The sequence below is a fragment of the Cylas formicarius genome, unplaced genomic scaffold, assembly GCF_029955315.1.
Source record: "Cylas formicarius isolate icCylForm1 unplaced genomic scaffold, icCylForm1.1 PGA_scaffold_7__23_contigs__length_41026272, whole genome shotgun sequence".
Classification (NCBI taxonomy): domain Eukaryota; kingdom Metazoa; phylum Arthropoda; class Insecta; order Coleoptera; family Brentidae; genus Cylas; species Cylas formicarius.
In genome coordinates, this window is record NW_026844352.1 from 3,816,187 (window position 1) to 3,840,883 (window position 24,697).

Here is a 24,697-nt window from a genome sequence, read left to right on the forward strand (position 1 = left end):
GAGTTTCATTTTTAAATCTACCTATTTTATTCATCAGTCTTATTTTTAATGGAAGGCTATTGTATAATGTAGGCCCCAAATTCACTTCCAGGCATCGGTATCGTCTGTTCATAGATATAAGAAAGTGACCAATTGCTTTTGAATGTGATTATACAAGGGCACTCATTAACATACCATGCAGCAAGATTATTACCTAAAGTTTCGGAATTTAAATTCAGGTAAAATTGTGGTCCGTAATAGAAAATAACTTTATACCTACCTGCGTTTAATATTCTTTGGTTTGGTATACTACTTAGTTTAAGTTTATTAGTAATCATTCTTATTTCGTGTGTAATACAGCATGTGTTGAATAGTGTGCGAATTATGCAAAATATGTGCGAGTCTAGTGTATCTCGGGAGATGATTCCGCCCAAATGTAGAAAACACTATTCTATTCTATTTTATTTGACTCTCATTGAACGTGGTGCCAGCAAGCAAGCATCTTTAGAAGAAACGGCCACATTGACAAAAATTCCAAAATCAACTGTATGGAAAATTGTGAATAATCCCATTTCAGCGAGGAAAAAAAAAAGAAGTGTAGATGAAAGTGATCAAGATATAATACGGCATAAAATTTACCAGTTATACGAGGAACAAAGCTTGCCTACATTAGATATCTTAACTAGGAGGTTTGAAAAAGATGAAACCGGTGTTAAATGTATCAGAACTACCTTATGGAAGTGTATTCAACACATGGGTTTTAGATTTAAAAAAATTGACAGAAGGCAAGTTTTAATGGACTCTTTTAGAATTCGGAAATGGCGACTGGAATATCTTGAAAGAATTAGGATTTACATAGAACAACATAGGCCAATTATTTACTTGGATGAAACCTATTTCGACACTTATGATACCCCGGAAAAGGGTTGGGTTGACTCAACTGATAAGTGTAAAACAAACGCGCCATCAAAAAAAGGTAAAAGAATAAGTATTTTGCATGCTGGCTCTAAAGATGGTTGGATTCCAAATGGACTTTCTCTGTCTGCGAAAAATATTAAAGATTATTTTCTCTATTTCACCATGAAGACACCACCGCTGATTTATTTGAAAGTCGGTTTAAAAACAAACTAGTTCCAAACATTCATCCTAATAGCGTCATTGCAATGGATAATGCAAGTTATCACAGTAGACAGTTGACTAAAACTCCTGCCCCATGTGACACAAAAGCAACAATCCAAAACTACATGTATAATAACGACATTTATTTTCACGAAGATTATACCAAAAAGCAATTAGTTTAGCAGAACAATCGTATATTCATATTGCAAATATTATAGAACAAATAATAATTAGAACAGGCGATGATAGCCATAGTGATACTGATATATTATGTAAATAATTTTAAGTAATTTAAATAGGTAATAAAAATAGTTTGCAATTTTATTTTAGATTTAAACATAAATACATACATAAATAAATAAATATTGTTTAGTATCTTTCCTAACAAAACCCCAAATAATTAAATTCTAAGCAAAGTACGGACCTGTTCGGTCATATTTTTAATTCTTACAGTTTCACCGAGTCTTTCCTTAATTCGTATCAGTTGGTCACTTTCTTATATCTATGAATAGACTTTACCACTTGTAAACATTTTTGTTCAAAGTAGATTCACCATATGCCGTTGTTAACATTAAAAGAATTTTTCAGCACTGTATTCCATTTTTCACACAAAATTTTATGCAAAGTCTTTGTTTTTTTTGACGGCAGAAAATAGTTTAAAAAAAAAGGTTTATACAAAAGTTCCATGGTTTAAATTTAAAACCAGTAGATTTAGATATAGGACATATATATACAAAATTATACTTCTTTTGACCCGCTTTAAGAAAAAATATCTAAAACGTGGGCGTCTCATTAAAAAAAAAAGAACACTGCAAGTCATAATCATCGCACATCGTTAGAAGGAATTGTTCTAAAAATGTGTTTAAGATTTGATCAAGTCGTCATTACTGCCTGCCGTGGAAGACCATATTTACTAAGAACATAATTTTGCATAAAAAATATATAATCTTAAATTCTGTCTAAACTACACAAAATTCGAATAAACAGTTTCTATAAAATATATAGGGTGTTAAACTTATCGGACACCCCGTATATATAAAAAATAAATAATTTTAAAATTTAATTTAAACCAATGTTTTTCCTGAGAAAAGGTACAAGACCCGGATAAAGTGCCCACCCTGTACGAGGCCCGCCACCTTACTTTTTGATCACACCGCGTATTAAATCACTAAGCAGCTTATTTAAAAGAAATAGGCTACAATTTGAAAAAAAGATGACCCAGGACGAGGACTGTTGCTTTCAAGAGGATCAACTTTTTGAGATGGTATTAGGCAGGAAAAGGCAAGTCCCAACCTTCAATTTTGTTGTAAAAACTTTAAAAACCCGGATAAATTGCAAAATGCACATTTTCGCGTTAGTTTGTTTTGTACGAAACATGCATTTTTGTGGCCAACTCACGTGCTTTACTGCTTTCTTATATATGAATAGATTTATAGAATTACCCAAGATATACCCACACTATAGGGTATTCCCGGTAAAAGCAAAAAGATCTGTCTTAAATGAATGACATTGCAAACAGAATCAATGCAATTTCTAGTGTTTTTGATATCATCTACTTGAAAATTGAAAATGAATGGACTACTCTTCAAAATGCAAAATGTATAAACAAATACATGAACAAATGAAAAACAATAAATATGACTTAAAAATTAATTAAGAAATGTTTATTTATTTATTTCTGGAGTCCATTTCTACATAAAACTTGCACAGTTAAATTACTGGCGGATACAAAAGTAAAAACTAAAAGTAAAAGCCTAGGCTACCCTCTCACAAGCTAAGAACGGAAAAATAAATAATTAATGTAAGCTATGTAATGTTATGTTATGCTTGCTTGAATCTGATTCCTAATCCTATCCGCAGTAGTGAAAAAGTCAAGACTCGTTCTCATTGGCCAGCCGGGCTGCCCTGGCGACGACTGAATTACGTCCATAGTTTGTTTTGTGGTACGTTAGGAAAAATGTACTATTTTACGTATTGGTGTTAAAAGCAATCTGTAATTAATAAGTTTTAACAGCAACATCCGGTCGGCCTAATGGGTTTTCAGTCGCCACCCAACTTAAAAGCTATATAGCGAAGGAAATGGTGCTGAACTTGTTTGATTTGACGAATATTACATTGATAATCAGGATTCCATAGAGATGAAGCATCATATACCAAGTGGGGTCAAACCAGCAACATAGGAATTTTATGGAATTCACGTTTTGAAAATCCAATGAAGACCTCTTAATAAAGCCCAACATTTTATTAGCCTTTGTTTGACATATGACTGTTAAAGGTAAAGCAGCTTTCGAAGAGCACGCCAAGGTCTTTAACATTTGGTAACGCTCTTAGGTTTTCACCCAAATTAGACTTTTTGAGAGATTTGTATCCATACCATTCAAGTGACACCATGGGGCCAACCGTTCTAAATCCCTCTGTAAACGAACATCGGCGAAAAGAAAATAATTAGCATTATGGAAGCAGGTGGAAATACGATGGGCGATAAAAACAAAAAACTATCGTTCCTCTATTAATTTAGTCCCTACAACTTCAAAAACATGAAAAATACCAAATCACAACATCTTTGTCGGCCTGGAAATTAGTAACCAAATCCTCCTAGGATAAGACCAGGAACCAAGCGCACAAAATGTTAAATTGGGCTTCCAGCGAATTCGAATGCGAACGAGCCAGACAGTTTGTCATTTCCTATTTAACTCCGACATTTCCCAATCCGCAGGAAAACAGTTAAAACGGGTTCCAATCGTTGGATAATTTACCGCTCTTTATTTTAGAATTAAATAAAATGCCGGGGCCACGGTGTCGACCGTAAAATCGGCCAATTTCGAAAACGCGATATATTGAATAAATAAGCAGAGAATTTTCTCTAACGTATTAAAAGTCAATTTGCAATCGGAATGAAATTCCGCTGGAAAAATCGTGTCATCGTTTTGCGTGTCGGTAAACGCCGTTGTCGCAAACAAAAAAATTGAAATCAATTATACAGTGGCGGAGATCGGAAAAAAATTGTGTTAATTTGAAATGCAAATTGGGCTTGCAGTGAAATTAACTGCAATTCGCTTTGGCTTTTATTTGCGTTTACCAGAAATAATAAATGCTCGTTACTGCGGATTTTTAAATTGATTTAAAAAGTTTTTTCGATTTTCCGACTTTACGAGATATACATGTACCGGCTATCGCATTTTGGGCACTTTTATGCGGTATCTCTGTTATTTTTTAAGATAGAAAGTTGCGGTTTACGAGAATCTGTGCTACTTTTCTGTGAAATTAAATATACAGTCAACAAATTTGTCATAGCCCTCTTGATTTTTAAAATCCAAAACTGTCAGTTTTGGAACCACCCTCGGATCTCCGTTGTCTTTTAAGTTATTGAGGAGTTTAACAAATGTTATTATACGGTTTTTCCTTAGAATGCCGTGGCATAGTTTGTTTTTTACTTGCTCTAACCGTTTATCGGTTATAAAACAAGCATATATTATTTAAATCTAATGCCGTGTATATTTTTAAGTTAATTGGAAATCATACAAGCTTTTCAGAAATATGTATTAGTATAAAGTTGTTTTGAAAATTAATGCCAAAATCTAATTTTTTTCATATTCTATTTTATATTATATACACAAGTAAACAATTATTAACAAACTAGAATGTCAATTCTTTGAAAGTCAATTTTTAAATGTGTTTTATAGGTTATGAACTACTAATTAATAGGAAATAACATTATGTCTAAAGAATATGAACATAACATTATACCTAAAACTGCTGTTTAAATTGGAAACCATTTTCTCTAATGCTAAACTTACACATTTTTTTAATTGTATTTAAAGGAATTATAATTCTCCTTCGTATAGTTTCGAAAGTTAAATTAATTGCCCCGTGAAATTCTGCTACACACCTTATTTTGAAACTGAAAGACACTGACGTTATTATAGAAAATTAATTAAATTAATTAATACAGAAGTAACACGTGGATAGGTAATAAAAATATAATTAAAAACTAACAGTCTCGTAAATTTTTGAAACATTGGCTTTTTGGTCTTTAAACGATGATTCATAGACAAATCTGGCAAATGTCAAAGATACGACTCGATATCTTCTGGTAATCTGATAGCCTATGAAATTTTTCATGACAAGGTACCATAAAGAATACAACCAATTTGAGATACACTGTACATAGAAGAGAAAAACTGATAGCAATTTCCACTAGGTATAACATTTAACAATTTTTGGAAGAACTTTTTTATGCGGAATTTTGTTTTATGTTATTTATGTCAAGAACTCGTTTGCACCAATAATACTAAAATGGAAAACATCTTTTGAAATTGTAAAATAACAAGTACATACATGGAAAATGTCTTTAAACACTTGAAAAAGGAAAATAGGAAATTTTCTATTTCTAATGAGGCACTTAAAATAACGCCATTATACAATGTGTCCCATTTTTTATGGTTTTACGACTTATCTCATTCGCAAATTGTGGCACGAACAGTACTGTCATAGCTATATTGGACTTTTAGATAGATAGATTTTGAAAATGTTGAATTTTTAGACACAAAAATTGGATGGATAGAGCTTTTTACGTAGGTTCTATTAGCGAAGTCAGTTTTATTCTTAAAATCGCAAATTTTAATATTCAAACCAAAGGTTTTTTTTCAATGGGACACCCTGTATGTCCTTCCATAATTTCAATGAGCTTTTTAAACACATAACATATAAGAGGGATTTCATCGAAATGGTAATTTTTTGCAACTGAGAGGGAAGGGAAGAGAGTATAGTTTTTGGCATTTTCAAAAAACTTCCACATTTTACTCCATTATTATTTACAAGTCTTCTGGATTCCTACTACGTCAGTAGACGATAAATCGAACTTGCTGAAGTTGCTGTTAACTTCTTAAAAGATTAACTTGTTTGCAAATAATCATAGTAAAATTACGAATAAAACTAAAATGAACCAAAAATTAATATTATGTATTGTATTATAGCAGCGTCGTCCAAACCGAATATATTCTTGGAAATTTTCGAAACATTTTCGAAATTTTCAAAAACATGCAGGCTATTCTACATGATAACTATTAAACTATTAGATTTAAAAATATATTTAAACCATTAAATTCTGCATCGAATTGGAATTGTTTTTATAAGGTTGTTCGGAAAGTCATTGCGTTTTTTCCCGTCAGAGGACTTAATTACGTTTTTTCGAAACCAACTTCACACTTAAGCCGCATAACCATTATATGTCTTGAGAGCTGATATTGCAAGGCTTGTGTGTGAAAAAGTTCTATTAATTCTACGCAGTAGTTTTTGGTTGGTGCCCTTTTAAATATGGAGAGCAATAAGCAGCATTTTCGTCATATTTTACTTTTTTACTTCAGAAAAGGTAAAAATGCCGCCCAAGCGAGAAAAAAATTGTCGGATGTGTATGGAGAAGGCGTGTTAACAGTACGCCAGTGCCAGAACTGGTTTGCAAAATTTCGATCCGGCAATTTTGATGTCGAAGATGCACCACGGGCTGGAAGGCCGGTCGAAGCTGACAAACATGCGATAAAGGCATTAGTTGATGCAAATCGGCGAATAACCACACTAGAGATCGGTGAGAGATTAAATTTGTCGAATTCGACTGTTTATGGCCATTTGAAAGGCATGGGCTTAACCTCGAAGCTCGATGTGTGGGTGCCCCATGTCCCTATGGAGCGAAATTTGTGTCGTCGCGTTGACGTGTGTGATTCGCTCCTCAAACGTCAAGAAAATGATCCATTTTTGAAGCGGATTATTACTGGGGATGAAAAATGGGTTGTATACAACAATGTTAAACGCAAGAGGTCATGGAGCAGAAAAGATAAACCGGCTCAAAGCGTGTCAAAAGCCAACATTCACCAAAAAAGGTGCTCTTCGTTTGGTGGGATGTCAAAGGAATTGTTTTTTTTTGAGCTTTTGCCGGACAATACAACGATTAATTCAGAAGTCTATTGTCATCAACTGGACAGATGTCAAAAACCACCTGAACCAGTTTTTTGCCAGCAAGGACCAAAACTTTTATGAGAGGGGAATTATGTTACTGCTAGAAAGATGGCAAAAGGTGTATATTATATATATGTATATTATATATAATTTAATAAAATATTTATTCATTATACGAAAACTGTCTTTCATGTTCCCCAAAAAAAAACGAAATGACTTTCCGAACAACCCAATACATCTTAAAAAGTTATATCGTTTTAATTCTCCAATGGATTCGTTGCTATAGCAATAAAGTTACTATCACGACCACGAATTTCACAACAACAAATGTAAATAATGTGTGTAGAATGAAATAAAGAAAGCTAATATATACCTACGTGATATATATTTAACTGTAACAGCTTTTTCCGGGGTTCCTTGATAATAAAGCAAAGTTGGCTTCAAATTTACCTGCTTCCTTTGACAAATTCTTCGTGCTATGTTTACAGTAAAGTTAAAATTTTAGAATATCAAATGATCTGGTCAGTGGACTTGGTAACTCTATACTTAAATTCAAGATTCAAAATACACATTGCAATCTTACCTTACGTTATAATCGCACATACGTTTATTAGATAAAATTCTTCTCTCGCATTAAGCCATTTTAATAATTGCAATATCTATATAACACAGATTAACACACAGTAGGGAAAACACAGAAGAGTAAGAAATTTTGCGCCAAAGGGGCGTACATTACATTATCTGTTTATTTTTCACAAAATTTTGGTTTTATGGTTCTTCTTTTTTTGTCTTTCATTTTGCGGCTTTCCGCTTCTCTGTTAAGCTTTGTATTTACATTTACAAAATTTTGTGTTTCGGTAGTTTAAAATTAAATAATAACTTTGCGATTTTATGAATATAATGAATATCGATTTATGGTAATTACTGAATTTTGATTAGTTTTTACTGTTTTCTGCTCCATTTTTGTAGATTAAGTCTACATTTTAGCTTATGTACGTTTTTTTTTGCATTTGTGTTTTTAATTACAAAATAAATAAAGGAGTATAAAATGCTTTTATTCAAATTTATTTAACATTGTAATGTTACGTATAATGCGGTTACGAATTCTCTTAAAGTAGGTTTAATTTATTTATAGGTTAACATTTTTTATATTTCTTGGGATGGCCGTCACCACAAATTTCCAAAAGCGTTTTAATCGTTTGGCAATCCAGAGGAAAAGAAGGCAAATAATGAAGTCGAGTAGACATTTAAATGTTTCATTTTTATCTAAAAATAGTTAACTAATTAGAGAAGACAGTCGTCGAGCAATGCCGGAATTAACCTTTATCAAGCGTATGTCCGTTCGAAGCGAAAGAATCGAATGATTCCAATTAAGGCTGGAAACGGTCTAGATTGAAATATTACCCTATTACCATTTATTATATCTCCCTAAAATGGCTACTAGCGTCAAATAAAACGCGTTTAACCGACTGTCGGAACACCATTATTCCCAGTGCATAATTAGATTTCACCCTTGCAACTTGATAATTAAATAACACAACCCTCTAGGTTTTCGATCGGCACCCTTCGACTTGAGCAATATTCTATTGCATTCGCAGCCAACTAGCATTAATTGTAACAATGATAGAACAGAAATGCATTCATCGGAACTGCAACATTAATGCGCCAACTGTGATTTAGCTTACAAGCACAATGCACAGAAGAAAAAACCAGGTGTCGCAAAATTGCAGGAATTAGTAATTATTTTTGGTGAAGTCATTACCTATTACATCTAACAAGACAGTTCTGATCTTTCAATGTTAAAAATTTCACCTGCAATAACCCATTTTGACCCAGTGGTTCGTTAATGCACCTATGATTTTTTCTTGTTACATCCAAAATAGTAAAAAATATATTTTGGATTTGCATTGCCATTCTTGTTAAGTCTATAGCTTGTAGATTGGAGATACTATATTGATTATGCTTTATTTTAGAAAATATTTACTGGTGCGTGAACGCCACTGGTTTCATCTGTGAAACAAAACTTTGTTATTTCAAGTCTAGACAGGTCAGCGCATGTGGAATAAACATCCAACAATTAGCATGTTCTTTAGTATTAGTTCGTGCCTTGTGCAGTGAACGTTACAGTTCGTAAAATATGGCATTTTCGAGGTATTATTTAACTCAAAAGGAATTAGAGGCGGCTATGGAGGAGATCGTGATGGATGAGGACAGTAACAATGAAAGACGTAAATATTATTTGGATTTTCGTATTCTTATGTATTGTAGCATTCCATTCCTTGTAAATTTATGCTAAACATAACCTGAAAAAATATTTACAGAACATATTGACGCGGTCCATATTCCACTCGACGTGGATACATTGACTGACGAAGAACATATGAACGATAACATAAATCTACAAGAGTTTGGGGAACCAACCGATATAGCTGGAACTTTCGAGTTACATACACCGAATGATACAGCTGTCCTTCAACAGTCCTGTAATTCATCAACTACTCAACATGAATGGGACTCATCAGATGATGAAACCCTTTAATTCAAAAGAAGACCTATGCGTTCTGCAAACGACAGGCTTGTTTCTACTGTCAAATGGAAGAAAGGTCAGATTGAGTAAACTCACACACCTATATCCGATGGATTTAAATTATGAGAGGGACTAAAAAATAGGCTTTCTGGAAAAACTCCACTTTAAATATTTTTTATGTTTTTTATGACGAAGTGATTGATTTGATTTTAAAATTTTCAGTAAAATATGCTCAAGAAAATAACCGTCATAAATTATCGTTGTCAAAAAATGAACTTTTAAATTTTGTAGGCATTTTATTGTTCTCTGCCATATATTTAGCATTATTGGTCTACTAATGAAGACAGAGGAATTGATCTTATAAAAAATGTATGAGCCGCAATAGATTCTAATTGATAAAGCAAAACGATAAATGATGATAAATTTTCAAAAGTTAGACTCTTCTTTGATGTAATAAATAAAAAAAATCTTCAATTTGGCATATTTTCGTTCAACATTGCTTTGCGATTTTGGAAAACTTATAAAACAATTACTCAAAGAAATCTTGCACGTGCGTTATGATAATCACGGTCACCTCATGATTGTTTATGCTAATAAAGCCCGAAGGAGATGCAGAATCTGCCACAGCCACACAATTTACGTTTGTAATAAGAGTAATGTGCATTTACATACTTCATGCTTTGTAAAATATCATCAAAAATGAAACCGGGTGTTATCAGTGGTGCGCTCACGCACCATAAAATATTATGCGGTTTTTTGTATCAAATCAGGGTTCTATTTGGAAAACAATCTACTTTTAGTTGTTTTCTGTCCAATTTGAACTTTCTTTTGTATATTTATGTATAAATTATACATACATATACATCTTATGTGCCCCAAGACATTATCTAATGTTTTTTCATAGTGGTTCGTTTACGCACCAGCATATTTTTGTATGTTTCTAGTTTTTATTATTATTTTTTGTGACACATGTAATGTATTCTTAAGTGCAACAAAATAAACAATTTCAGAGCACAAATGTATTTTTTTATTTTTTTTTATCTTTGGGATAATATGGGTTAAGTAATTTATACTCGTAAAACAATTATCAATATTTCTATCAGCATTTCGCTGTAAAAATTATTGGATAATTTGACACTTGTTTCCTTTCTGTACTGACCACTAGATCATTTTCAGAAAGCTGAAAGTAAAGCATTTTTTGGAAGATTTAAATTTTAGATTTCATTTAACCCCATTGGTATAAGTGCCTATCATCGTCTGATAATAATCAAACAAAAATTTCATGCGGGTTCGAGCTTGCCTCGCGTCCCTTATCAGATGCAGAAGACCAGCGCGGTCATTAGCTGTAGCCCCCGCTTAGATTTATCTTAATTCCGTTAGACGCTTTTGACAAATTTGGTCATGGAGTCCTTTTTAACGAAATTAACTTACGTATTCCTGAATTAAATCCTGTAGGGGACAGAAAAATCAGTTAGTGCTGGGACTATAGGAAGAATGTTCAACGTCAACTTTCTAGAATTCAACTTTTTTAAACATTATAGTAGGTAAAGCTGATAATTAAATTGACTGCATTGAAGTCTTAGCTGTTACAGCATAATTCTCCATCAAAATAAATTTCTACATAATCATAATATTCTGGGAAATATAAATTATCTTTTTTTTGGAATATAAAAAGATTTTTACGTAACTAGTAGCTTAGAATATAATTTTATAAATTTCTGTAATTTTTTTTTATACTCCCGTCTGTAAAATATCTAATTACCCACTGATCTAGAGTGCAGGAAGCGTCACTTTACCGCGCCAATTTCGTTTCCCACGGATCCGAGCTCCTTCGGATGTTTTCGGAGATATTTCCCACGCTTTCAATTTTGACGTTTGTCAATTCTGTCGTTCATGTCAGTGTTTTGCGAAAATGTACCCAAAAACTAACGGTCGTAGAAAAAGTATAGTATGCAACACGTTCCGTAAACTTTTTAACTCACTCGTTTATTAAACACTCGCTCCGCTCGTGTCAAATAAACTCATACCGTTTACCGCACTTGTTGCATAATATACTATTAACGACATCTATTTTACCATTTAATTTCCAGGTCATACAATTAATAGGAACTATATTCTTCATAAGATCCTACATATATTAAAATACCTTAGATTATGGCGAAAAATAAAAATTAGAGGAAGAAACTGTTTTCAACATCTGGGTGTGGTTATGTATCTAAATTGTCGGATTATTGCAAGGTCCATGAACACCATAATTTACCTTAAATCTTATTCCACGCTAGTACAGATCCCAAAGCCCATATCCGTTCCCTTTTCAATTTGTTTAATGAAAATAACGGTGTTTTTTGTGGAATCAAATTGACATTTCAGTTCCATTAAAAAAAAAAACGTTTTTCTTTAAACAAGACGAAAATATTTAAAATGAAACTCACTACGCCGCTGAATTCTAAGTAAAAATCTATATCGGATGCGCTTTACACATTTCCGACATTTCCTAGGCTACCCGAGATACGAGGCGTATCCCAAAACTACACATTTTCAAAATCAACCTGTATTTGAAAAGGTATGAAAGGTTTGCGAAAACGCAAGGCTCTGTCTTCACTAACAACTCAGTCGCGACCAAAATTGGTGTACAGTGTACAATGTATTCCAGGCAGAAGGAGATGGACGTGAGTAAGGATCAAGTTATCAACAACCAGCTAAGCTCTAAATTATTTTTTTTTAACGTTTAAATTATCGAAAGTTTTGCTTAGTTTTTCTTCTCGATACCGATCTGTGTAAAAAACCTTTGTGCTTTAACTGGTCTCAACATGCTTTCGCTGGCGAACTAGAACAACCTCATTGTTCCATTTTGATCGTTTAGGGCGCTCATGATATCGAAGCCAGTTACTAATTATTTTCGATGACGACGGTATATTAATTCCCAATTAACTTGGAGCCGGATAAATGCTAACGAACCTCTTGCGCGTTACGGATTTGTTTTCGGCGTGTATGCCGTTATAACAAGCCAAGCTGGTTGAATATAGGATCGGGCAACCCTACGTCGGTAAGTCTCGGCACCGAAAATTGCAATCTCTTGATACGTGTGCCCTTTCCGGATTCCTCTCGCTATTAAAAATACCCGCGTAAATCAAATTAACAGCTCCTCCGTACCTGGAGCTAAGTGCAGCTTTTCCTTAAAAGGAACCCTGTTTCATGTAAGATTATTGAGTGGTAACGTAACGCCTTTAGGTAATGACTTTTCCTTTATCTTAATAGGGGACTTTAATGACATACGGAGAGTGGAGTAGTGGAGGTGACTAAGTGCCGCCACGTTAAAGAGGTTTCCGGATTATTTTAAATATTTAATGACGAAACGGACGCGTCTGGAATTTCGGTTGGATTCACTTTTGTTTGGAGCCTCGTGGGGATTTATGGGTGTGACGGGAGAGGGAAATCCGTTCAGGAAAGGATAGACTATTAATGCTTCTAGCTTGAAATGTTGAGCAACAATCGAAGGAAAATTGTTTAGAGTAAAAACAAAAAAAAAATCTGTGTTGAATCTAAGTTGAAAGAGTCAATAGACTCGCAGTAATACAGTGGTAAACGTAACACATCTATCCCGTATTTCGCAGCTATTTCTTCAACTTTATATTATATATATCGAACTTGCTGACGTTTCGTCAATCATCCAGTTGGCTTCTTCAGGGCTTAATACTGACTCGCGTTCTACCCTGTAAAGTCTGTTCATAGATATAAGAAAGTGGCTAACTGATACGAATTAAGGAAAGCCCCGGGCAAGCTGTAAGAATGGCCGAACGTACTTTGCTTAGAATTGAATTATTTGGGGTTTTGTTAGGAAAGATACTGAACAATATTGATTTATTTATTTATGTATTTATGTTTAAATCTAAAATAAAATTACAAATTATTTTTATTACCTACTTAAATTACTTAAAATTATTCACATAATATATCAGTGTCACTATCGCTATCATCGCCTGTTCTAATTATTATTTGTTCTATATTATTTTCAATATGAATATACGATTGTTCTGCTGCCATCTTTAGAGCCAGCATGCAAAATAGTTATTCTTTTACCTCTTTTTGATGGCGCGTTCGTTTTACACTTATCAGTTGATTCAACCCAACCCTTTTCCGGGATATCATAAGTATCGAACCAGGTTTCACTCAAGTAAATAATCGGCCTTTTTTGTTCTCTGTAAATCTTCATTTTTTCTAGATATTCCAATCGCCATTTCCGAATTGTAAAAGATTCCATTAAAACTTGCCTTTTGTCAATTTTTTAAATCTAAAACCCATGTGTTGAATAGACTTCCATAAGGTAGTTCTGCCACATTTAACCGGTTTCATCTTTTTCAAGCCTCCTAATTAAGATATCTAATGTAAGCACGCTTTTTTCCTCGTATAACTGGTAAATTTTACGTATTATGTCTTGATCACTTTCATCTACACTCGAGAAAATGTCAGCATCGCTTTTTTTTTTCCTCGCTGAAATGGGATTATTCACAATTTTGCATACAGTTGATGTTGGAATTTTCGTCAATGTGGCCGTTTCTTCTAAAGATGCTTGCTTGCTGGCACCACATTCAATGAGAGTCAAATAAACATTACTTATAACTTCCTTAGTCTCAATAGAATAATGTTTTTTACATTTGGGCGGGAGCATCTCCTGAGATACACTAGACTCGCACATATTTTGCATAATTCGCACACGATTCAACACAAGCTGTATTACACACGAAGTAAGAATGATTACTAATAAACTTAAACTAAGTGGTATACAAAACCAAAGAATATTAAACACAGGTAGTTATAAAATTATTTTCTATTACGGACCACAATTTTACCTGAATTTAAATACCGAAACTTTAGGTAATAATCTTGTTGCATTGTATGTTAATGACCACCATTGGATAATCCCCTTCAAAAGCAATTGGTCACTTTCTTATATCTATGAACAGACCATACCTGTCCCTAATGTCCATGGCGCTATATTCACTGCATTCAGATCTTTCGAATATTTCGTTTCCCTATTTTTCCGTAGAGAAGTCCTGTACTCTCACCAATGAATTGAGCTCCTAGTATTCTGAATCGGCTACCACCTAGTGTTATAGTGATATAGATCTGCCTGAGTACCACCCTTCGATAATCCCATTCAAAAGCAATTGGTCACTTTCTTATATCTAGGAACAGGCCATACCTTCTTATATATTGTTCGAGGGGGGCGGAGCTAAATGAGGGCATAAACACCGTCTCGGATGACTGACCACCGGAGCATTTCCTTTCTCTGCTTTTAGAATTAAGATGTCGGGATTAGATTTCAGAGATTTTAAAGCAATGCATTCAGACTTCTGAATATTTGATTAAGGATTTTTATGCTATACTAGACTTTTGAAATGATTTCCTCGTTTGAGATAATGTGATTCTGTGTAAAATTGAAGGAAGATTTTCAGCGTTGCCTTGAATCATGTTTGAAAGTGTATCGAACTCAGATGGAGACAAGATGGAAGCAATGTCAATATCAAGAAACAAAAGAGTCTTTTTGATTTGGCCTAAACTAGATTTTCGAAGAATTTTATAAGCGGATAAGGTTTCATGATAAATAATGATAGCTTAACAAACAGTTCAGTGTACAAAGTATTCTTCCCAGTTTCGATCAGTGATTTTCTAACTTTCGTAGTTTGCAGATTTCCCAATAGCTAGTTATCGACAGCGACAAAGCTGAGTCTATAAATAATTTTCAGTTCTTTTTTAACCTCTAGGTTCGTTTCAGTCAATTATACGTACCTTCGTATCGTTCTCTTTTCCTTACTATCAAGTGTGAAACGACGTAAAATAAATATATTTTATTAAAATAAAAATTGTTTATTAATTTAGTTCTACTATATAGATATGTCGAACTACAAAACTAGGAAAGATTTCAGTGAGCGAGTGACAATTGCACACTTGGATTATGTTAGTTTAACAAACACGTAAATACAAGTATTTCATTATTTTAAAAGTTCTGGGGTTGAACTGGCGTAATTGGAATATGAATTTTTGGGGTTTGCATGCTTAATATTCATTCTACTCGGTTATTGTTTGGATTTATGGCTATCAATTTCTGGTTTATCTTAGTCGACGCTTACGTTTGTAGATACCTAGACTTTCCATGAGGTAATTGTGTGAATCAAATTTATAAAAATAAAATAAATGTAGTAGAAGAGGTTGCTTTACTTCTAGGTTTTAAAAATCTGTTTTTTTTTAATTACAACTTTTAAATTTCAATTAACCTGAAAGTATTTTTTTACTACGCTATTTGACATTATATACACTGTATAGAGTTTTTGCTTGCTTTCCTAATGATTGTATAGTGTGACTGAGATAAACCAATTGTCCCTTATTAGATATTCGTATTTAAGGTTGGTGCCGTGTGCAAAATTGGAAAGCGTATATAGGTATTCACTTGTGTACATCCACAAGATCATGACGCAGAAACTAACAAAGATACATTGTCTTAGTATATTCAATATTGATAGTAAGGATAAAGCAAAAAAAACTAAATAAATAAAATTATAATAAAAAGTACTTTTCTTTTAAATATATAATTTATTTAATTTTGCCACTCCCTTCTCTAAAATATCTAATTATACACCGATCTAGCGTGCGGAAAGCGTAACTTTAAAACGTGAGTTTCTTGTCGCACGGATCCGGGAGCACGGGTTCGGGAACACCACAAATGATCGAATGTTAAAATGATCGAGAATCCCGAACGACGTTCGGTCCCGTTTCGGAAAGTCTCGGTGAGTCTCGCCTCGCGGGGGATCTCGATGTAGCAGGCGGTCAAATGGCAGACTTTGCAATTTGATAGTCGATACTAGATAGCTATAATCCAAATGCGAATTAGGAAAACGGTGCTTGTTTTAAAGATACTAGACGTACATCGGTTGCTAAATTGGACATGACCCATGAATTCTTATGCATCCGGTCAATTATTGTTTCCAAAAAAATATAGGTTAATTTTATCGAAAGGTGTTGACGTCTATCACGTCAAATTTATAAAAAATTTATAAATGACAATGTCCACAGCTGACGATGGGAATAAAACTGATTATAAGCTGACTGAATTCACCGTGCAATTTGTTCTAGCCAGTTGCGAGTGAGCCTTGGGATAACACACCTATTCTACCCTACTTTATAAATAAGATGGGGAATTTCCTATAGTCACATGAGAATCACATAAAAATGTACTTATACAAAAATACTTTAAATCTACAGCATTGTGGACCTGCTTTCTGGACTCACGGCTCCAGAGCGGTCCAGAAATGTCCCCTAATGGCCTCATTAAAACTGTTCAAATGGTTGAAATGAAACAAAAATTATAAGTTCAAACAGTTTAATAATTATTCCCAAATCATAGTATAATATTTTTTTTTCATCCATATTTCCTTGTATTTGACGTACAATCAAGAGTGCCTTGTCCAAGTAAAAGCCTATAATAATAACATTTTTTATTTTTATGACAAAGGTAACATCTACCTTTATACACCTTATTAGGAGTTACCAGTAATTTTGTTAATAACCATCAAATATATTTATTTAAGATTTCAAAAATTATCATATACCTATCTGGTGGTTCCTATTAACTTATACAGAGGTAGAGGTTACCTACCGAAAAAATATAAAATACTTGCTAATCCCAGAAAAAAATCATGCCCATATTAGTTTAATATCCTTTCATACAGGTTGACAAAAATTGCTCATGCCAAGTTTTTGTGCCAAACTGTACAACCAAACTAATATCTAGGTCACTTGCTTGCTCCCAGAACTCTAGTCAAGTCTTTCAATTCTAGAGGTACATTCGATTGCCTCCACCTCTGCCTAGAGGTACATACTGAGTTGAAGGAAGTGAGGCACCTTCGGCCTTTCTAAAATTACGTTAACATAATTGAAATGTATTAATACTAATATAGTTTCAGTCGTACAGTGTAATGTACTACACATTTCTACAAATATTTTTATTACTGATAACTTCTTTACCTTGTCTCAAGTCATATATTCTTTTGGTCTCCTTCCTTAAGATGAATACACCGTTCTCTTCAACTTTTCCTGATGCTTGATATTTTGTTTCTGTGCTTCTGAGATATTTTTTTGCGATAACTCGAATATACATATATTTATTAACCTTTATTTAATCCTATAAATTGATTAATGTTATAAAATACCACGTTTCTGTACTAAACATGCAAAATGCCTTTTTTATGAGCTACTATAAAATATTAAATCAATTTTACCTCGTTCCGTTACACCTTCTGCATGAAACGTCGTCGTGAAAAACCATTTGTTAAGGGGTTATTTTCCTGTTCTGCATTACCGTATGAATTTACAACCCACAATTAACTGAATTCCTGTTTAAGAAAAGTATTAAAATGTTAACATTTTAAATAAGTTTCAAACTTAATATCCCTATAAAAATCGCTGGTTCTAACTTAAACATTCTATCACTCGATCACGTATATGTCACGACTGAGCTGTAAGTATAGTGTGTTTGAGATTTTGTTAATTGAATTCGCCAAAACGGCACCGCCTATTTGGGACACCCTGTGTAGTGCATCATCTCCTCAGTCTATGGTTAAATTTAAAGGAACACAAAACTATGCAAAATTCGAATAGGAATTTCTTAAGAAAGCGACCTTTATTATAACCAAGGATTCCAAAAATTTCGAAATATATAGGGTGTTTTATTTAAAATAACAAAGTTGATGTCGGGACATTTTGTATCAACAAAACTATAATATTTTAAATCTTTAGGAGAGTCCAAGAAACTTTATATATTTAACGCCTCTGCCAATTTTCAGCTCTATGCGAATTTTGCCCTAGTTTTGACTTATTTTTGTCTATTTTGACTGGATGGTAGAATGTTTCAAACCTGTGATTTGAGTTTGGAACGACAAGGACCGAACGTAAACACAAACAAAGAATCCGGATCAGAAGTGATCTCTGATTTGAATCAAACGTTGAAGCGCTCTCAAACTCGATACACGCTCGCGGTGTAAACAGAGTCGAAAGCAAATCCGTAATGCAGTAAGTCTATCACGCGCGCTCGAGATACGCCGTGAAAGTGGCGTATCTGCTAATGAAATTACTCGAGACGACACGTTGATTTTGTGAAGGATTGTTCCGCGAATACAGGAACGCAGGAAATAAACTGGAAAACGTACAGGGATAAATTAAGCTAGACGTGGGATAGTGTTGAACGTACAGGATGGCCCGTTTAAAAAGGGCTTATACCTTATCTCGAAGCCTACGGAGGTAACAAAAAAAATAAATACAAAATTGTTTCTGTTAGAATGACCTTTTTCTTATTTTCCTGATGGTCACTTTTTTATATACATTTTAAAAAAACACCCTACATTTTATTGTATTTTTTGGATCGTCCTTTCTAAGATGTGAGATGCACCGTTTCGAACTTATTAACGATCATCTTCAAAATTCGGGTTATGTTTAAACCATCATTGTTGGGTTGCCTATTAACTTTTTTAACTTTTTTCCATTTTCCATCTACTATTTTTACGAAAATATTGATTTTCTTTGGGCAATGATCAAATTTCAAATATTTTCTTAAAATACGCGGTGTTGCTACGTTTCGCAAAATGATACTTTTCTCAATTCTCTTAAATGAGACAACCAGCATATTATTGGATTTTCGAATAGCCACTTTAATAGCAATTTCAATTATATAACATAGTACGTGTCTCTGACTTACCGTTTTGGCTTAATTAGCAGGTAAAATTCAAAACTGACGATTACAGGACTTCGATAGTAAGGAGCCCCATCTTGCTGCCAAATTAAATTCGGATGCTCTCTATGGGGAATTTCGTTTATTAATAAGTTTACGCACCACCACTTTCACGGATCTTCGCCGCTGCTTGTTTACTTGAAAAACACATTTTTTATTTTCTGAACTACACTACTATCTCTATTAAATATTACCGCAGATGTTGTAAATATTGATTCATCGATCCAAGTTATATTTTGAAATACGTTATCTAAAAAATGCATATCCATCATTATATTGCAAAAATCGAATATTAAATTAAAATCTGCTTCTTGTAGTTTTTGTACTGGTCTGAATTTAAATGGCTTATAACTGTTAATTTTTAAACATATTTCAAATGTGGTTTGTTTGCTGCCGGGTGAAGGTCTCTGGAGTATTTTCAACATGCAGAAGAATATCTTGCTGCATATTTTCATCCAAAACCGTTCGGCTCCTAATTTGTTCCACTGAAACTGCTAGTATATTGTTGCAAATATTCTGGCAATCGCCTATGGAGAAATTTGACTCTATATTGTCTGAGAGCAAGAGCCGGACTTTTGTTATTGGAGATATAACATTTTAATAGATCAACTTTCTCCTCCTTCGTTCACATTATACAAAATAGACTCAACAATAATGCAACTTAATAAAATAAATAGAAAATGGTGGAAGTCCGAAAAAATACGCTTAAAATATTATAATACACTGATAACTGTCAAAAAATCAGTAATATTATCACGACAGAGGACTACTATTGTTTTCAAAGCTAGTGCTATGCCCAAATTAATAATATCATCAATTTTGTATTTGTGTCTTTCACCAGGTAGGTTTCTATATATTTTTTATTATTAAGAATATAAATATTTTTTCAAAGTTTTTTTCAATTTAAGGTCCGTATTTACAAGGTAATTAAATGATGAATGTAATAGAATTTATGTATTATTGGAAAATAATTGCCATTTAAGCCAAAACGGTAAGTCCAACACCCGTATTATGTAATAAATTGTGTTTTTTTTTTCGATGTATAGTACTTTAAGTTGCAATAAAACAACGATGGATTATTCGATTGACATAAATTTTATTTATCCGAAAGATAATCTTGTGGCATTACATTTTAAATATGATTTCTGGCATATGAACGCCACGACTGGCGCGGATGTAGTCCAATCTGGACGTCCAATTTTCGATGACTTTTTCCAACATTTGCGACCGTATATCGGCAATAACACGGCGAATGTTGTCTTCCAAATAGTCAAGCGTTTGTGGCTTATCCGCATAGACCAATGACTTTACATAGCCCCACAGAAAGTAGTCTAGCGGTGTTAAATCACAAGATCTTGGAGGCTAATTCACTGGTCCAAAACATGAAAGTAGGCGGTCACCAAACGTGTCTTTCAATAAATCGATTGTGGCACGAGCTGTGTGACATGTTGGGCCGTCTTGTTGAAACCACATCTCCTGGACATCATGGTTATTCAATTCAGGAATGAAAGAGTTAGTAATCATAGCTCTATACCGATCACCATTGACTGTACCGTTCTGGCCATCATCGTTTTTGAAGAAGTACGGACCAATAATTCCACCAGCCCATAAAGCACACCAAACAGTCAGTTTTACTGGATTCGGGTCTTCCTCAATGCTACGCTCTACAGCAGCAATAGCTTCTTCTGGACGCACCGTACGGAGTAACCGTGGTGCGAAAACGTTCCATGGTTAATCGAATTAACTGCTCTGATGGACGATTTTGTCAACGATAAAATCGACATAGTGCGCGATACGATTCCGCACAGAACCATTATTTCCGAAATAAAAAATGAATTGCCAAACCAAACTGAGAATAAATCACTTGACAGCTTTTAAATCGGTAGCCATCTTGAACAGTAATGCCAACTTAAAGTTCTATACATCGAAAAAAACATCCATGTGTTTCATTTAAGAAAATTAAGAAAAGTATCATTTTGCGAAACGAAAATATATATATATATATATATATATATATATATATATATATATATATATATATATATATATATATATATATATATATATATATATATATATATATATATATATATATATATATATATATAATTAATTTGTCTTCCAAAAATGAAATAAAATGTAGGGTATTCTATTTAGAAAAATGTATATAAAAATAGGAAAATAATTTTAGGTAGGGCCACCCTGTACGTTCAACGCCGTCCCACGTCTCGCTTAATTTATCGCGTTGTCGGACGTGATGATGGCGAAGCGGTAGCAATATTGGGGGCGAGTCGCCAAGATTAGATAAACACAGCATTTGTTTAACTCATATTTTTTATATCGAACTCGGTTCAGAGATTTGTGAAACATGGATCGAATATGTTTCCGTTTCATGGGAAAACGAGAACAGCATTCGAAGTCGGAATAAATTACCTCCACAAACTATTCAACATTTCAGACTAAGCGACACGAGCAAACAGCAATCCAATTGGTTCCTTTATCGATAAAAGCAAACGACTCATAAAGAAAATAAATAAGAACTAAAAGTTCAGATTTTCATGAAATTATATATTTTCAGATGACAATTGTTTCGACAACACCGTGTCTTTATCAAATCTAATATTTACAAACGACCTGCTACTATATATACCGAAAAATGACAATAAAACCATAATTAATGTTGTTGTGGGAATTTAATGTTAATAATGGAGAAGTATTTAAATCTAGTTGATCTTTAAGCAGTACAGTTGAATGTCTCATTTTGTTAATCTCCGTGGCTTCCAATAAATTTAATTTTCTACTTTTTGTGACTGTATGTAAAATATCAAAATTTTCGAAAAAAATCTCTCCATTATTAATCTTAAATTCTCACAACAACATTAATTAAGGTTTTAATGTCATTTTTACGTATTTGTAGTAGCAGGTAGTTTGTGATTTTTTAATTTGCTGTCGAAACAATTGTCATGTGAAAATATATAATTTCATGAAAATCTGAACTTTTATTTCTTATTTATTTTGTTAAATGGGTTTTCATCAAGTAAAAGCCATCTCAGTTCAATCGACGCATAAAGAGGTGACAAAAAATGTATGAGCATACTCATTATTATATCTTAGCCTCCATCGTCGGTAATGCATGTCGAGGTACAAGGTTATTTTGTATATTTAAGTACCCACGTATTGGGATATTCATTATATTATGACTACAGAGTTAATTTTGAAATATAGAAAAAAAAGTGTAATCACAAAATTGTGAAGATTGTTGCTCTATTATCTTATGCAAATGTCAGAAAAAAACCAACGACGATCCCAAGCTGTCAAAGTGAAATGGAATACCCCCATTTAGCTCCAGGAATGGTCCTGTTGTATTTATGCCTCCGTTTTGTACTCCCAACTAATTTAGACTTTAGACTTTTAGACTTGCCGTTTTTGAGATATTTCAGTTCGATTTCTGGACAATTGAAAATGGTCAAGTCTGCCTTGATAGCGACCATATTATCTTTGTTTACAATTGTTTTAACAACGTTCTAGTTTTGTAGTTTGTAAGTTAGATAACTTAAGGTATTTCAAATGGGTTATACTGAGGAAGAAAAACGCAAAATAATAAAATTATATTATTCAAGCGGGCATAATGTTGCAATGGTTGAAAGAGAGCAGAGTTCCTGCATTAAATACAATTAAAAATGTAATTAAACAATTTGAAGACCGAAACAGTCCCACGGAACAATAGAAAAAGATTTTCATGAAAACCTCAATATATTACTTTACTTTCAAGGCAAATACGACACTGGACATCATGGCTTTGAGTTCTACCTTCTTAATTTTTTTATTAAAAAATTATCCGGAAAGTCCTATGGACTTCTGTTTTATGGTAACTTCTGATTTTGGCGGGATTTTAATTCTAAAAAAAGTGTATACTTAGTATGATTTGGAATGAATTATAATTTTTGCGGAAAATATAATTTTGACATTTGTTGGCATGTATGTATTGGATTTTTTTATGTTACTTCACCTATATATATATATATATATATATATATATATATATATATATATATATATATATATATATATATATATATATATATATATATATATATATATATATATATATATATATATATATATATATATATATATATATATATATATATATATATATATATATATATATATATATATATATATATATATATATATATATATATATATATATATATATATATATATATATATATATATATATATATATATATATATATATATATACAGCTTTCTTTGGCGCATCCCGCATTTCGTACGCCAAACTTTTCTATCCATCCACTTGTCTTCCTGGATAGCTCTGCCTTTCATTGTCTGTTCTATGGCTTCCTTCCAGGTCCTTAAGGGTATTGCTCTTCTTCTTCTATCCAGGGGTTGTTCTTCGTTGTATGTTTTCACTTCGTATTTGTTGTGTTCTAGATATCATGAAGGATCTTCTCAGGTAGTCCATTTCAATAGCATCAATTTGTTTTTCCTGTCTGTCCGTCAATTGGCAGCATTCACATCCATATGTTAGAATAGGTTCCACTATATCGTTGTAGATTGTCAATTTTGTATTTAACCTAATTTTTTCTGACCAAAGCAATGAGTTTGTTGCAGTTTTTTATGTCTCCTTTTGCTTCCTAGATATTTATACTGTTTACATTTTTTTACTCTATTTATATGAAGTTCGGGGTCTTCATTCTTGCTGCCAACCGGTAGGTATTCCATTTTTGTCATATTCATATTTAAACCCCATTTTGTATATTCGTCTTCTAATTTTCTTAGCATATAGTCTGCATCGTCCTCATCACCGGCTATGAGCACTTGGTCGTCTGCAAAAAATAGAGTTGTTAAGCACTTATCTTCTACTTGCGCAAAACTAAAATAAATTTTTCGCGTTTGTCAGAATTCAACTATTGAACGTAACATATATACAGATAACTGTTTGGAAATGCTCTGTTTTTTTAAGGCTGATCTGTATTCTTCTTCGGAATGGGCATATCGTAGAAACTAAAACTAAAATTGGCAGATGTCGATATCTCTCTTTGTAAATATCAATCTACCACACTCAAATGTCGTCCCTGTTTAATCACTTTGCGCCTTTCTCAGCTTTCCTAGTGACACCTTCAAGGCATACAAAATCCTTTGATCTCGTCTGCGCCCCAATCAAACGCGGCAGTCGAGAAAATGAAGGAATTCATTTTTGACACCCCACCAAATATTTTATTCCGATGGAACGTTCGTGATTATATGGCTGTCAACTGTTCAATACGAGCAATTTGCTTACGTTTTATTGGCGTCGCTGAATTTGACATACA

General features: G+C 33.1%; 1 protein-coding gene and 1 long non-coding RNA gene across 3 annotated transcripts in view; one reads left to right on the forward strand and one right to left on the reverse strand.

Moving 5' to 3' along the window:
- LOC132705182 (E3 ubiquitin-protein ligase TRIM9) overlaps positions 1 to 24,697 on the forward strand; it is a 279,868-nt gene that overhangs the window by 173,411 nt on the left and 81,760 nt on the right. The gene's annotated exons all lie outside the window — the stretch shown is intronic.
- LOC132705556 (uncharacterized) lies at positions 17,362 to 18,630 on the reverse strand. The gene is made up of 3 exons (XR_009619455.1): positions 17,854 to 18,630; positions 17,600 to 17,756; positions 17,362 to 17,487 (listed from the first exon to the last, which is right to left on the reverse strand). It is a non-coding gene; the product is annotated as an uncharacterized LOC132705556 (long non-coding RNA).